We start from the raw sequence: 11778 nt of genomic DNA on the forward strand, positions 1-11778 counted from the left end.
TCTCTGCCTCCTGAGTAGCTAGGATTCAGGTGTGAGCCATTGGAGCCTGGCAAAATTAAATGAATTAATGGTTAGAACACCACTTGGCACATTGACACCACTTGGCACATTGACACCATGTAAATGTGATTCATCTTTCATTCAATAAACATCTTTTGAATTCCATGTGCTTGAGCAGTGATTGAATCTGTATACTCAAGGAAATTAGTCACGCCTGTGTGTGTGTGTGTGTGTGTGTGTGTGTGTGTGTGAGACAGACAGACAGACAGAGAGAGAGAGAGAGAGAGAGAAAGATTGATTCTAGGGCCAGGTAAGTGCTCTATCACTAAATTACATCTCCTGTCCTTTTTATTTTTTATTTTTAGACAGATTCACACTGAGTTGTCCAGGCTGGCCTTGAACTTGCAATCCTCCTGCCTTGGCCTCCTGAGAGCTGGGATTTCACTTTTTTTTTATTTGGGCAGTAGTGGGGTTTGACCTCAGGGCCTCATGCTGGCCCAAGCTGGGATTACAGATGTACACTTTTCAATACTCAATTTGTTTCTTTCTCCTTTCAATAGTATCTTTTGCCTCTTACAATGATATACATTTTCTTTTTGGGGTTTTTATAAATTTTGTTTCTTTTCTTTTTTGGAGGTACTGGAGTTTGAACTGAGGGCCTTGCTCTGACTAGGCAGCGCTCAACCACTTGAGCCATACCTCCAACCAAAATGAATTCTTTTTAAGTGTACAACTCAATAGCATTCAATTCATACACATCGTTGCACAACCACCCCCTTTATTTCCAAAACCTTTTCTTCATCCCAAAGGATGAAGTATGTCCATTAAGCATTCACTCCCTGTTGTCTCTTCCCCCCACCCCACCCCCTGGGTGACCACCCATCTGCTTTCTGCCTCTATGGATTTACCTATTCTGGATGTTTCATAGAACATAAGCTATGTGACCCTTTTGTATCTGCCTGAACCAAAATTTTAGGATTGACTGGAAGCATGGCACAAGTGCCATATGAGCACTAGCACCTGAGTTCAAAGCCTAGTACCACAAAAAAATTAAATAAATAAACTGGGATCATCAGAATGGGGCATAAGTAAATAATTCTAGAGCATACAGAGGATAACTGTTTCAATAGGAGGACTTTGACTTTACTTATTTTTATGATGTGGGCTGTAGACATACTTCCTTCTAGTCTAAAGTAATAGTAAGGGTGAGAGGCACATTGAGTAAATTAACCAAGATGCTGGAGTGTACTAAGGGGTGAGTGGTGTCTTTTCCCAATTGTGCTGAGGGGGTTGACTCTCCCTTTTCTGCTCTGATAACACAGTGAGAAGACACTTTTGGCCAATGTGCTGATGGGTGAGGAGAAGGGAAAGAGGTGGGGCTTTTGGGAGGAGGAAACCAGGTTCCAGTGTGTGCAAAAGAATCCAGAGCTCCAGGACTGGGGGTGTGGCTCACCCACATGGTAGAGCCTGCAAGTACGAGACCTGAGTTCAAAGCCAATACCATAAAAACTTAAAAAAAAAGGGAATTTGGAGTTCCTTATATCAATTAGCAGTTTCTTAAATCTCATTAAGGTTACTGATTTTAATTAAATCAAGAGGCATTGTGATTTAATTAGTGGTTATTATAAAAGAAAGAGTAATCAGCAACCTCCAAAAACAACAAAAAAACAAAGCTGGTGCTGGTGGCTCACACCTGTAATCCTAGTTACTCCAGAGTTGGGAGGCAGAGATCAGGAAGATCGAGGATCAAAGCCAGCCCCAGGCAAACAGTTCAAGAGACACTATCTCGAAAATACCCAAAACATAACAGGGCTGGCGGAGTGGTTCAAGTGGTAGAATGCCTGCCTAGCAAGCATGAGGCCTTGAGTTCAAACCCCAGTATAGCCAAAAAGAAAAAAAAAATTGTAATATAATTTTAGGACTTGCTAGAGCAGAGGGTGCCTGATTTCAATGATTACTAGAACCATTTAGACAAATATCCCTAGTGTGGAGAATGGCAATTCTACAGATAATGTATTATTTCTTTATAAACTTCTCTTATCTACTTTAGAGCTATTTTGTCAAAATTATCCCTACCAGTCACTGAAATCATTCATTATCCTACATGGCAGAAAAAACACATCCTATGCAATTTGGTCCTTAAAATGTACTTACCTACTTTGCCTGGAGCACCTCTAATTTTCCTTGGCATTGCAATTTGTTAGAAAGCAACCCCGGGGGCTGGTGAATGGCTCAAGTAGTAGAGCCCCTGCCTAGCAAGCATGAGGCCCTGAGTTCAAATCCTGGTACTGCAAAAAAAAATAAAAAGCACCCTCACCAATGTACATCAATTTCTTGAAAATATATAGTCACACAAATGTGGAGTTTTAGCAGTGGAGAAGCTTTGGAGATCTTAGGAGAGTTCCGATCATTATCAAAATTTAGCTCTAAACTGCTCTTCTGCTTTGGGATTGCTGGAATGTTTGTCAGAGTCCTGGACACTGAAGACTCACTGAGTCAGATCTGTAGGGATTAAACACTGGAATGTGCAACTTCACATCCAGCCACACAGGAATGTGGGAACCTTTAATCTGCTCACTTGCACTGATTACTAATAAGAAAACTTCAAATCATGGGAGCAGAACACTTGTTGTGGTCCCAATTTTTTTTTTTGTTATTTTGTTGTTATTGTCTTATTTCCTTATTTATTGCAGTCCTGGGGTTTGAACTCAGGGCCTACACCTTGAGCCATTCCATTAGCCCTTTTTTGTGACAGGTTTTTCGAGATAGGGTCTCTCGAACCTGGGCTGGCTTCAAACTACAATCCTCCTGATCTCTGCCTCTTTAGCAGCTAGGATTACAGGCATGAGCCACCAGTGCCTGGCATGATAATATTTTATAAAAACATTTCTTTATAGAGTATCTTTCATGCACGAGGCAATATGCCGAATCACTTACTTACATTAACCCTTTTTTTTCTCCTTTGGTGGTACCAGGGTTTGAACTCAGGGCTTCATGCTTGCTAAGTGGACACTACCACTTGAGCCATCTGCCAGCCCCTTACTTCCATTATCTTTAACCATCATGCAAGATAGTTGCTTCAACTAACTCCCTGAGCATCACTCTTCATGTTTGAAAATTGAAATAATAACTGTTCCCACCTGTTGGATTTAAAATGAGATAATGTTTGCAATACACTTAACACAGAACCTGGCGTAAAATATGTGCACGACAAAGGTTAGTTATTACCACTATTTGTTCATGTTCTGTTCCTGGAAAAACTGAAACATATACAATTAGGTAACACATTCAAAAGAATGTAGAGGAGGGGGCTGGAGGTGTAGCTCAATCAGTAGAGCACCTGCCTAGCAAGCAAACAGTCCTGAGTTCAAACCCCAGTAACACACACACACACACACACAATGATGGATAGGAACTGGTGGAGACCAAATCTGTATGTGTTTGATTACAAAACCTTTTCCCATTACTCTGTAGTATTTCTTATATGTGTACGAACAGTGAAGCTTCTTAGCTCAATTCCTCATCAAAAAGAATTATTTCCTGAGACTCAAGTGGTAGAGCACACCTGCCTAGCAAGTACAAGGCCCTGTACTACACACACACACACACACACACACACACACACACACACACACACACACGGAAGGAATAAAGAAAGACCTTAGTATTACCCGCCTCCCCCCCAAGAAAAGTCAATTCTTTTTCTTTAGCCCTTTGAACAGACTTTGGCTTTCGATAAATACTTGTTTATAGTTCTCTCATCCTTGAAGAGCCCTGGGCAGCCGCACAGCAGAGGCTGAGTAATTCCTGTACATGTTTAAAGACCTACCCTCAACTTTTTCAAACCCCAGAGAAATTCAGAGACCTGCCTGGCAGTAAACTGAGAAAAACAAAAATTGGGGAATGCAGAAGTTGAAGCAATCCAAAAACCAGCTTTCACCCACACAGACCCCTTTTTGGGTCCTTTCAAAACAACAAAGTATCACATTGAGCAATCTAGCTGGTGTCCAAAAATAGTGGCCTGGGAGTCATTATCTGAGTGTGTTAGCCCCGAGACAGGAATGTGTGCCCTAGAGACTTCCCCGGGGCCCTCCAGCCTCACTCACTGGCCACCGTGAAACCTCACCTGTGCTTCTCGCCATGAAGAGTAAGTGTGAAGTCCAGATGTCCAAAGCCTGGCTCACCACCAGCCACACAATTTCCAAGTCATGTTACTGTTGTTAAAATAAGCTCACCAGGTTACACTGTGGTTTTTCAATAGAAGTTGGTGAGGGAAGAGGGCAGTTAGTAAGGAAAATAGGAGTTGGCGGAGGGGGTGAATTCAAATATATATTTGGTGTATTGTAAGAAATTTTGTAAATGCCACAACATACCCCCATCCAGCACAACAATTCTTAAAAAAAGAAGAGTTGAATTAAACCCTATAAAATTGAGAAAAAGGGGGAGGTGGTGGAGGAGGAGGAGAAGAAGGAAGAAGAAGAAATAAATAACATCTCAAAGCTCTCTGTCATCATTGCTATGAGCCATCACTCAGACCAACTAAGCTATTCATTGTTGCTAAAACACACAAAGCAAATCTTCCCAGTCCTGCCTTGGCTCATGCTGAGAGGGATGAGAACTGTTATTAAGCACATTCCACATATTCCAAATAACCATGCTTGCACATTCACACACAGTAGCTAAGTAAATCCTCAGACCTACTTTGTGAAAAAAAAATCCTGTCCCAAGGTCATGCGTTTCCTAAGTAAGAGGTCAGATCTGGGGCCAGAGTCTCTGTCTTCGAAGACCTTGTAGTTTCATTATTCTTATCATCCTCTATCATCTCTCTCTATCCTCTACGTTTATCCACATCTTATCCATTGATCAAGGTTTCCTTGAAGCTCAACACCTATCAAGAAGCTTTCGATGATGACTTCTGTCTGCCATGATGCTCTTTTCCTCTGACCTCATCTCAGTTGCATGATGCTTGTCTTATTACTGGGTCTGAACAGGAGAACAAGAGACCATGGATGGGATGTTTTCACGAGGAAGGACTCATGCTTTCTAGAGAATTAGAGAATCGTTGGTTTTCGTTTTTTCTCCACTGAAACATCCTGTAAATAAGAGTAAAACAAGAAATACTGACTACCTGAGGGTATAACCCAAACCGCCCATGCTAGGCTGAAATTACCCTGGAATCTATGCTTTAAAAATTTTAAATTTGCATGATGCTATGTTAGCAGCCTAAGCTTGTCAGTGGGCTGACTCTGCAGTGCAGAATACAGATTGCTGAAACTTTCCTCCTTTTTTTTTTTTTTGTGGTGCTGGGGTCAGAACCAAGATCTCCAGCAGGGTAGACAAGCACTGTACCTCTGAACTACACTCCTTGTCCCTAAACAACTTTTTTTTTTTTTTTTGACGGTACTGGGGTTTGAACTAAGGGCCTCGCTCTTGCTAGGGAGGTGCTCTTCCCAGTTGAGCCACTCTGCCGGCCCTGATAATATTCTTAATTTATAAGATACACACTGAAAAGTAAGAGATTTTTCAAATAAGGAGAAATTATATAAGAATGCACACCAAGTATTTGGTGTTACAGTTATCAGGTTTTTCCAATACCATCTAATATATTTTATAAAATAGTGTGAGTAATATCTACAAACAATTCTGCTAACAGCCTTTTTCTTTTTTTTTTGGCAGCACTGGAGTTTGAACTCGGAGCCTGACACTTGTTAAGCAGGCGCTCTACCACTTGATCCAGTCCACCAGCCCCTTTAATGTGATGTTTTTTTTCGAGATAGGTTCTCTCGAACTATTTGCCCGGTTGGCTTCAAACCTTGATCCTCCTGATCTCTGCCACCTGAATAGCTAGGATTACAGGCTTGAACCACCGGTACCCGGCCAGTGTCTGTTTGGACCAGGGGAAGGAGCACATATTCGTGCTTCAACAAGATTTAGATTTAATTACAGGCTAGGTCAGCTATTTTCATTTTTTATGTGGGAGAAAGTCTTTCTTGCCTGGGGCATGTGTTGAGTTTGACAGACATGCACGCCAAACATAGTACTAAACGCGACAGCAGTCTGGGAGGAGGGTCCTCTGGAGCTCTGGTGAAGCTTTCCAAACTGTTTCAACCAAGATCTTGTCTTTGCCTCTTTTCTGTTGCGATAACAGAATCCCACAGACTGGCTAAACTATAAAAATACTCGTTTATTTGGCTCATTTTCTGGAGACTGAGAAGTTCAAGAGCCCAGCACCGGCACTGGGTCAGGGGCTTGTGCGCTGCAGGTGAGATGGCAGAGGCGTAGCCCAGTGAGTGGGGTGGGGTGGGGACAAGATTGAGCAATGGCAAGGAAGGGAGCAGACCTCATCCTTTTTATTAGAGGCATTTTTGAGATAAACAGTCCACTCCTAAGAAAAAGGCATGTACCCATTCAATCCGTGGCCTGGTCACTTCTTAAAGGTTCCAGCCTCCAACTCTGTTACAATGGCAATTAAATCCAAAAGGAGTTTTGGAGGGGAGAATCAAAGCCCAACAGATCTGTAGTGTTGATTTTAACAGCATGACAGTGTCACATGAGCTTTGGAGGAAGGCTGACTTCATGATGATACCACATGAGCTTTGGAGAAGGCTGGCTTGGGTTCAAATCTTATTCCTAGTTTATCTGCTTTCCAGCCGTTAGCTGATCTTGTTAGATAATGAATTTTTGTATAAAAGAATGAGCTCTCTCCTGAGTCAGGGGCTGAGCAGAAAGGAGAGCCCTAGTCTAAGAAGCTGTTGGGGTTTTAAAAGTAATTATTTCAGGGCTGAGTGCAGTGACTCAGCCCCTCAAATGCTGTGTGGAAGGTCCCTAGCCACATACATCCTGTCATGGGAATTGAACTGGCAAGAAAACTTCTAATGAATCTTGTACAGGTGATGCCAGCCCTTGGTAGGTACACAAGCCTAGAGCTTCTGTCTTCTGCAGCGATAAGACTTCAGCCCTGTGAGCCGGGGATCAGGTGGACAGTAGACCTTTGGTCCGTGCATGTATGGTTCCAAGGAGACCACCAGGAAGGGGAAATCGCACACTCAGGATGCAGAGTTCAGCACTGTCCTGAGCATGCTTGATTCATTTTTTTCCCATAATACTGTCCAACTTCTGCTGAAGACATGCAGCCTTTCAACACGTCTCAAATTGTCACTATCACTTCAATGAAGCACATTCACTTTCATCCCATTTGCTTTCTGGGAGGCAGAATTTTACAAAACGAAAGGCAGGGAAACACTCAGTAGATCACACAAGCATCTCAACACAACGGACCATAACTTAGCACTGAGTAAGAGCTTCTCCACTTACACTGAGCTGTGGAATGCATGTGCAGGAATTAAAATATGGGGGTGGGAGGCTAGCACCTGTAATCCTAGCTACTCCTGAGGCAGAGATCCAGATGATCAAGGTTCAAAGCCAGTCCGGACAAATAATTCAAGAGACTCTATCTCAAATACTCAATACAAAAAACAGGACCAACAGAGTGGCTCAAGTAGCAGAGCATCTGCCAAGCATGTATAAGGCCCTAATTCAATCCCCAGCACCAATATATATATTTGCGGGGGGGGCAGGGAGGGCAGATGTAAGATTTTTTTTCCTTTTTATCCTTTTGGTGGTTCCGGAGCTTGAAATCAGAGTCTTGTGCTTGCTAGGTGTTGAAATTTCTTGTCATTATTTATCTATTTATTCTTATTTTGGGTGGTACTGAGGTTTGATTGCAGGGCCTCATGCTTGCTAGACAGGTACTCTACCACTTGAACCACTCCATCAGCCCTTTTTTGTGATGAGCGTTGTCGAGATAGAATCTCATGAACTGTTTACCCAAGGCTGATTTTGAACCGAGATCTTCCTGATCTCTACCTCCTAAGAAGCTAGGATTATAGGCGTGAGCCACTGGCACCCGGCTTGACTATTTATTTATTTATTCATTTAAATAAATTTTTGACCATGCTTGGTCAAAATCACCAGTAATAAATTCACAAATAAGGCAGACTTACTATATTTAAAAACCCAGAAGTCAGGATCCCCTTAAGATCAGCTTAACTACTGACTCTTCCCTTAAATTATACGTTATAACTCCCTGGATTCATCATAGCAAAGACAGCACAAGAACCAAAAGACCCAAGTGAGCAAGCCTACAAGAGCCTCTTCCTATAAATCCAGATCAGGACTCACACTAAAGCTAGGAAAAGTTCCATACATAATTATAGCAGAGAAACAAAGAATTTTTTTCACCTCATTCTCCTAGTGGTCTGTTTATATGTATAATTTTAATCTTCCATCTGCCTCTGCTCCTTTGTATCTTATCCGAAGCCAGAATTATATTCGATGCAGGTGTAATATAATTCATGAGACTTGCATACTACCATAAGTACAGTAAGAGAACAAGCAACCCCTCTGTGTTATTTTTTGACTGGCCTGTTGGCTTGAACTGTGTGTTAAGTGATAATCCTCAAAGACAAATAGGCATTTCTGTTGTTCCCCTGGACATTAATTAGTATGGTTTCTCTTTACATTACGGTCTTCTCCACTCTTGTATTTGTATGGAAAGATAACTCCCTGATCAAAAATCTCCCAACCCTTGACTAAGATGGGAGTTCAATAGCATTGGATATGTCAACCCATGACTATACTGACCCCTGGTCTTACCTGTGACTAATTTTTCCAGGGTTCTGAATGTTACTGTGAGATATGATAAAAGGTTCTTTGAGGGAGCATACCAAGTAAGAATAATCATCCAGGACCCTGTGTACCCTGCCCCTTTTTTCTTCTTAACTCTCCCACAGAGGAGCTTGGGTAATAAACTCAAGTTGCAAACTGTCCAGAGCAGTGTTAACATCACTACAGTGAACAGACTGTTGGACTGTCACTTCCCACTGACAACAATTCAGTTAGATTTTGTGCAAAGGAAAGGAAAAATTATAAGCCTCCTGTCTTCTGGGAATATCTAAAGGGAGCCTGTTAAGGGAATATCCATATCCTCCCCTTGCACTTGACCTATGAAAACTCAATATTTCAGATGCACAGAGTCCACATTCCCTGCATTGTAAATCTTTAAATGTTTGTAAAATAACCCTGGACCCTTTAGAACATAGACCAAAAGTTCATCCTCTCCCTTGTTTGATCCAAACCAGGAAACTTCACCCTATACCATTTATCTGGGTGTTTTGTTTTGTTTTGAGACTGGGACTGGCTATGTTGTCCAGGCTGACCTTGAACTCACTAGGCAGCCGAGGCTGGCCTCACACTCACATTTCTCTTGTCAAAGCCTCCTGAGTGATGTCATCATAGGTGTGCACTACAATGCCCAGCTACTACACTGGGGACCTTGTGTGCCCCATGAGGAGACTTTGTGGAGAAGGATACCTGTGGGGCTTATATATATAGACAGCAGAGAATTGGGGAAATTTGTTGGGGTACCTGGTCATGCCTTTCTCTCTATATCTAGTGATCTCAAGAAAGTAAACCTTGGACCAGATCAATAAAATTGTCATCAAGAATTAAGAGAGATTCTTCTGACTATTTGCCTGGGAACCAGGACGATGGATTCTGATATACATTTAGCAGAGCACTTTTACCCCGGGCCAGGGTAGAAGACCATGAATACATACTTAGGAACCTGTCTATCACGCTGCAGAAAATAGCTAATGAAACTTTCAGAGCCATGCCTGTTCAACAGAGAGGGATAGATTACTTAGCTAAAGTAATGTCGAAAACTGATTTGTCCTAGACTATCTTCTGGCTGAGAGAGGAGGAGTCTGTGTTACTGCAAATACCTCTTGCATTTACACTAACATTTCTGTTCAAGTTGAACCCACCTTGCAAAGATTTGAAGACAGGCATCCTGGTTTCAACAGTCACCCCCAGAGGCACCAGGAATAAGTGATTGGCTTTCAGGAATGTTCTCTTGGGTTCTCCAGGGCATTAAGTCTATATTTTTTTGAAATTAGGAATGTCAATTTGACTGATTTTATTCATGATTTATGTCATAATTAGATGTGCCTTAAAATGTTGCAGTAAAATAATTACAAAAGGAACTCAAGGTAAAATATGTTAATAAATAAAAGAAACTCAAGCTATTATGTTACAAGACTGCCCCTGGTGATCCTAAGACCTATTCATGTTAACATCAAGAGAATCTCACTGCTCTAACTAGAGAGAGCCAGCATTCCCCATCCAGCCAGAAGTAGTTTCTTAAGAATGACCTCTAGCTGGGCACTGGTGGTCATGCCTATAATCCTAGCTATTCAGGAAGATGGAGGTTTGAAGCCAGCCCCAGGCAAATAATTCCTGAGACCCTATCTCAAAAATACCCAACTCAAAACAGGACTGGCAGAGTGACTCAAGTAGTAGAGTGCTTGCCTAGAAAGAATGAGGTCCTGAGTTCAAGCTCTAGTATCACAAAAAAAAAAAAGATAAAAATGTATCATGCTTCTGGGTGCCAGTGGCTCACACTTGTAATCCTAGCTACTCAGGAGGTAGAGATCAGGAGGATCACAGTTCAAAGCCAGCTGGGCAAATAGTTCTCGGGACCCTATCCTGAAAAAACTCATTACAAAAAAAGTCTGGTGGAGTGGGTCAAAGTGTAGGCCCTGACTTCAAGCCCCAGTACTCCAAAAGAAGAAAAAGAAGAAGGAGGAGGAGGAGGAGGAGAAAGAACAGCTGCAGTGTCAGAAAGAAGCCTCTTATTGGGACAGCTGGAAAACTCTTCTCTACCATGTTTTGGATCTGGAGATGGCACCATCTCTGAGAATAAAGTTGATCATTTAGGAGGGTATGTGTGGTGTATCTGCTTGTGTGCCTGTGCTATTCCCTGGACAATAGGATGGACATACGGCAAAGGCCCAAATCACATCAGAGAAGACATCTTAAAGAGATTGAATTTCAAATATCCACACCCCAAGGTGGACTCTGCAAGGGACCTGGGAAGGCCTCCTTCCTGCTCCCCCATGACTGCTCCATGAAACTTATAGTGTCAAAGGTGACTACCATCTATTGTCTTGCTAGTGTCCTAAAGACATTTTTCAGAGATAATAATTCAGACTAAAAAATCAAGTATCTTCTAAGTGATAAGTGCTGAAGAGAAAAATAAGTTAGGGGCGGGGGCAAAGGAAATGTTGGAATGGGAAAGATTTCTTTGGTATTTTAGATATGGTGATTAGGAAAAATCAAATAACTACTAAAGGTTATTTGAGTAAAGACATGAAATGAATGAAGGATTAAGCTGTAAGGACAGGAACAGAGCAACCCAGGCAGCGGATCAAGAAGTACAGAGGCAGAGGTATGTGACCCTGTGTACAGGGAAAGTATGGAAGGAGAGGGGCAGATAGTAGAGAACCTTGAGGGCCATTGTGAGGATGTTAGCTTATTCAGAAAGAATGGAAAGCTGTGGAGAGTTTTGCAGAGAGCCGACACGATCCAAATGTTCACAAGGATTCCTCTGATTGGTGCAAAGAAAGCAGGTCATAATTGAAGAAGGCTGGAGGCAAAAAGGCCAGCAGGGAGGCAAAATGCAGCCATCTGGGCCACTTGGACATGGAAATGGCAGAAGAGGTCAATTCCTGGATATATTCTGAAAGTACAGTTAACAGGATTTGCTAGCAGACTGGGCGTGGAGTTTAAAAGAAAAAGAGGAATCAAGGTAACTGCCAGGATTTTGGCCAGAGCAACTGAAAGAAAGCCACTTACCAAGAGGAGGAAGATGGCAGAAGAGCAGGTTACATGTCTGGAGAGAGAACAAGCCTGGTTTTAAGCACATGTGACAGGTCAGTT

Source organism: Castor canadensis, chromosome 6 (genome assembly GCF_047511655.1).
Source record: "Castor canadensis chromosome 6, mCasCan1.hap1v2, whole genome shotgun sequence".
NCBI lineage: Eukaryota > Metazoa > Chordata > Mammalia > Rodentia > Castoridae > Castor > Castor canadensis.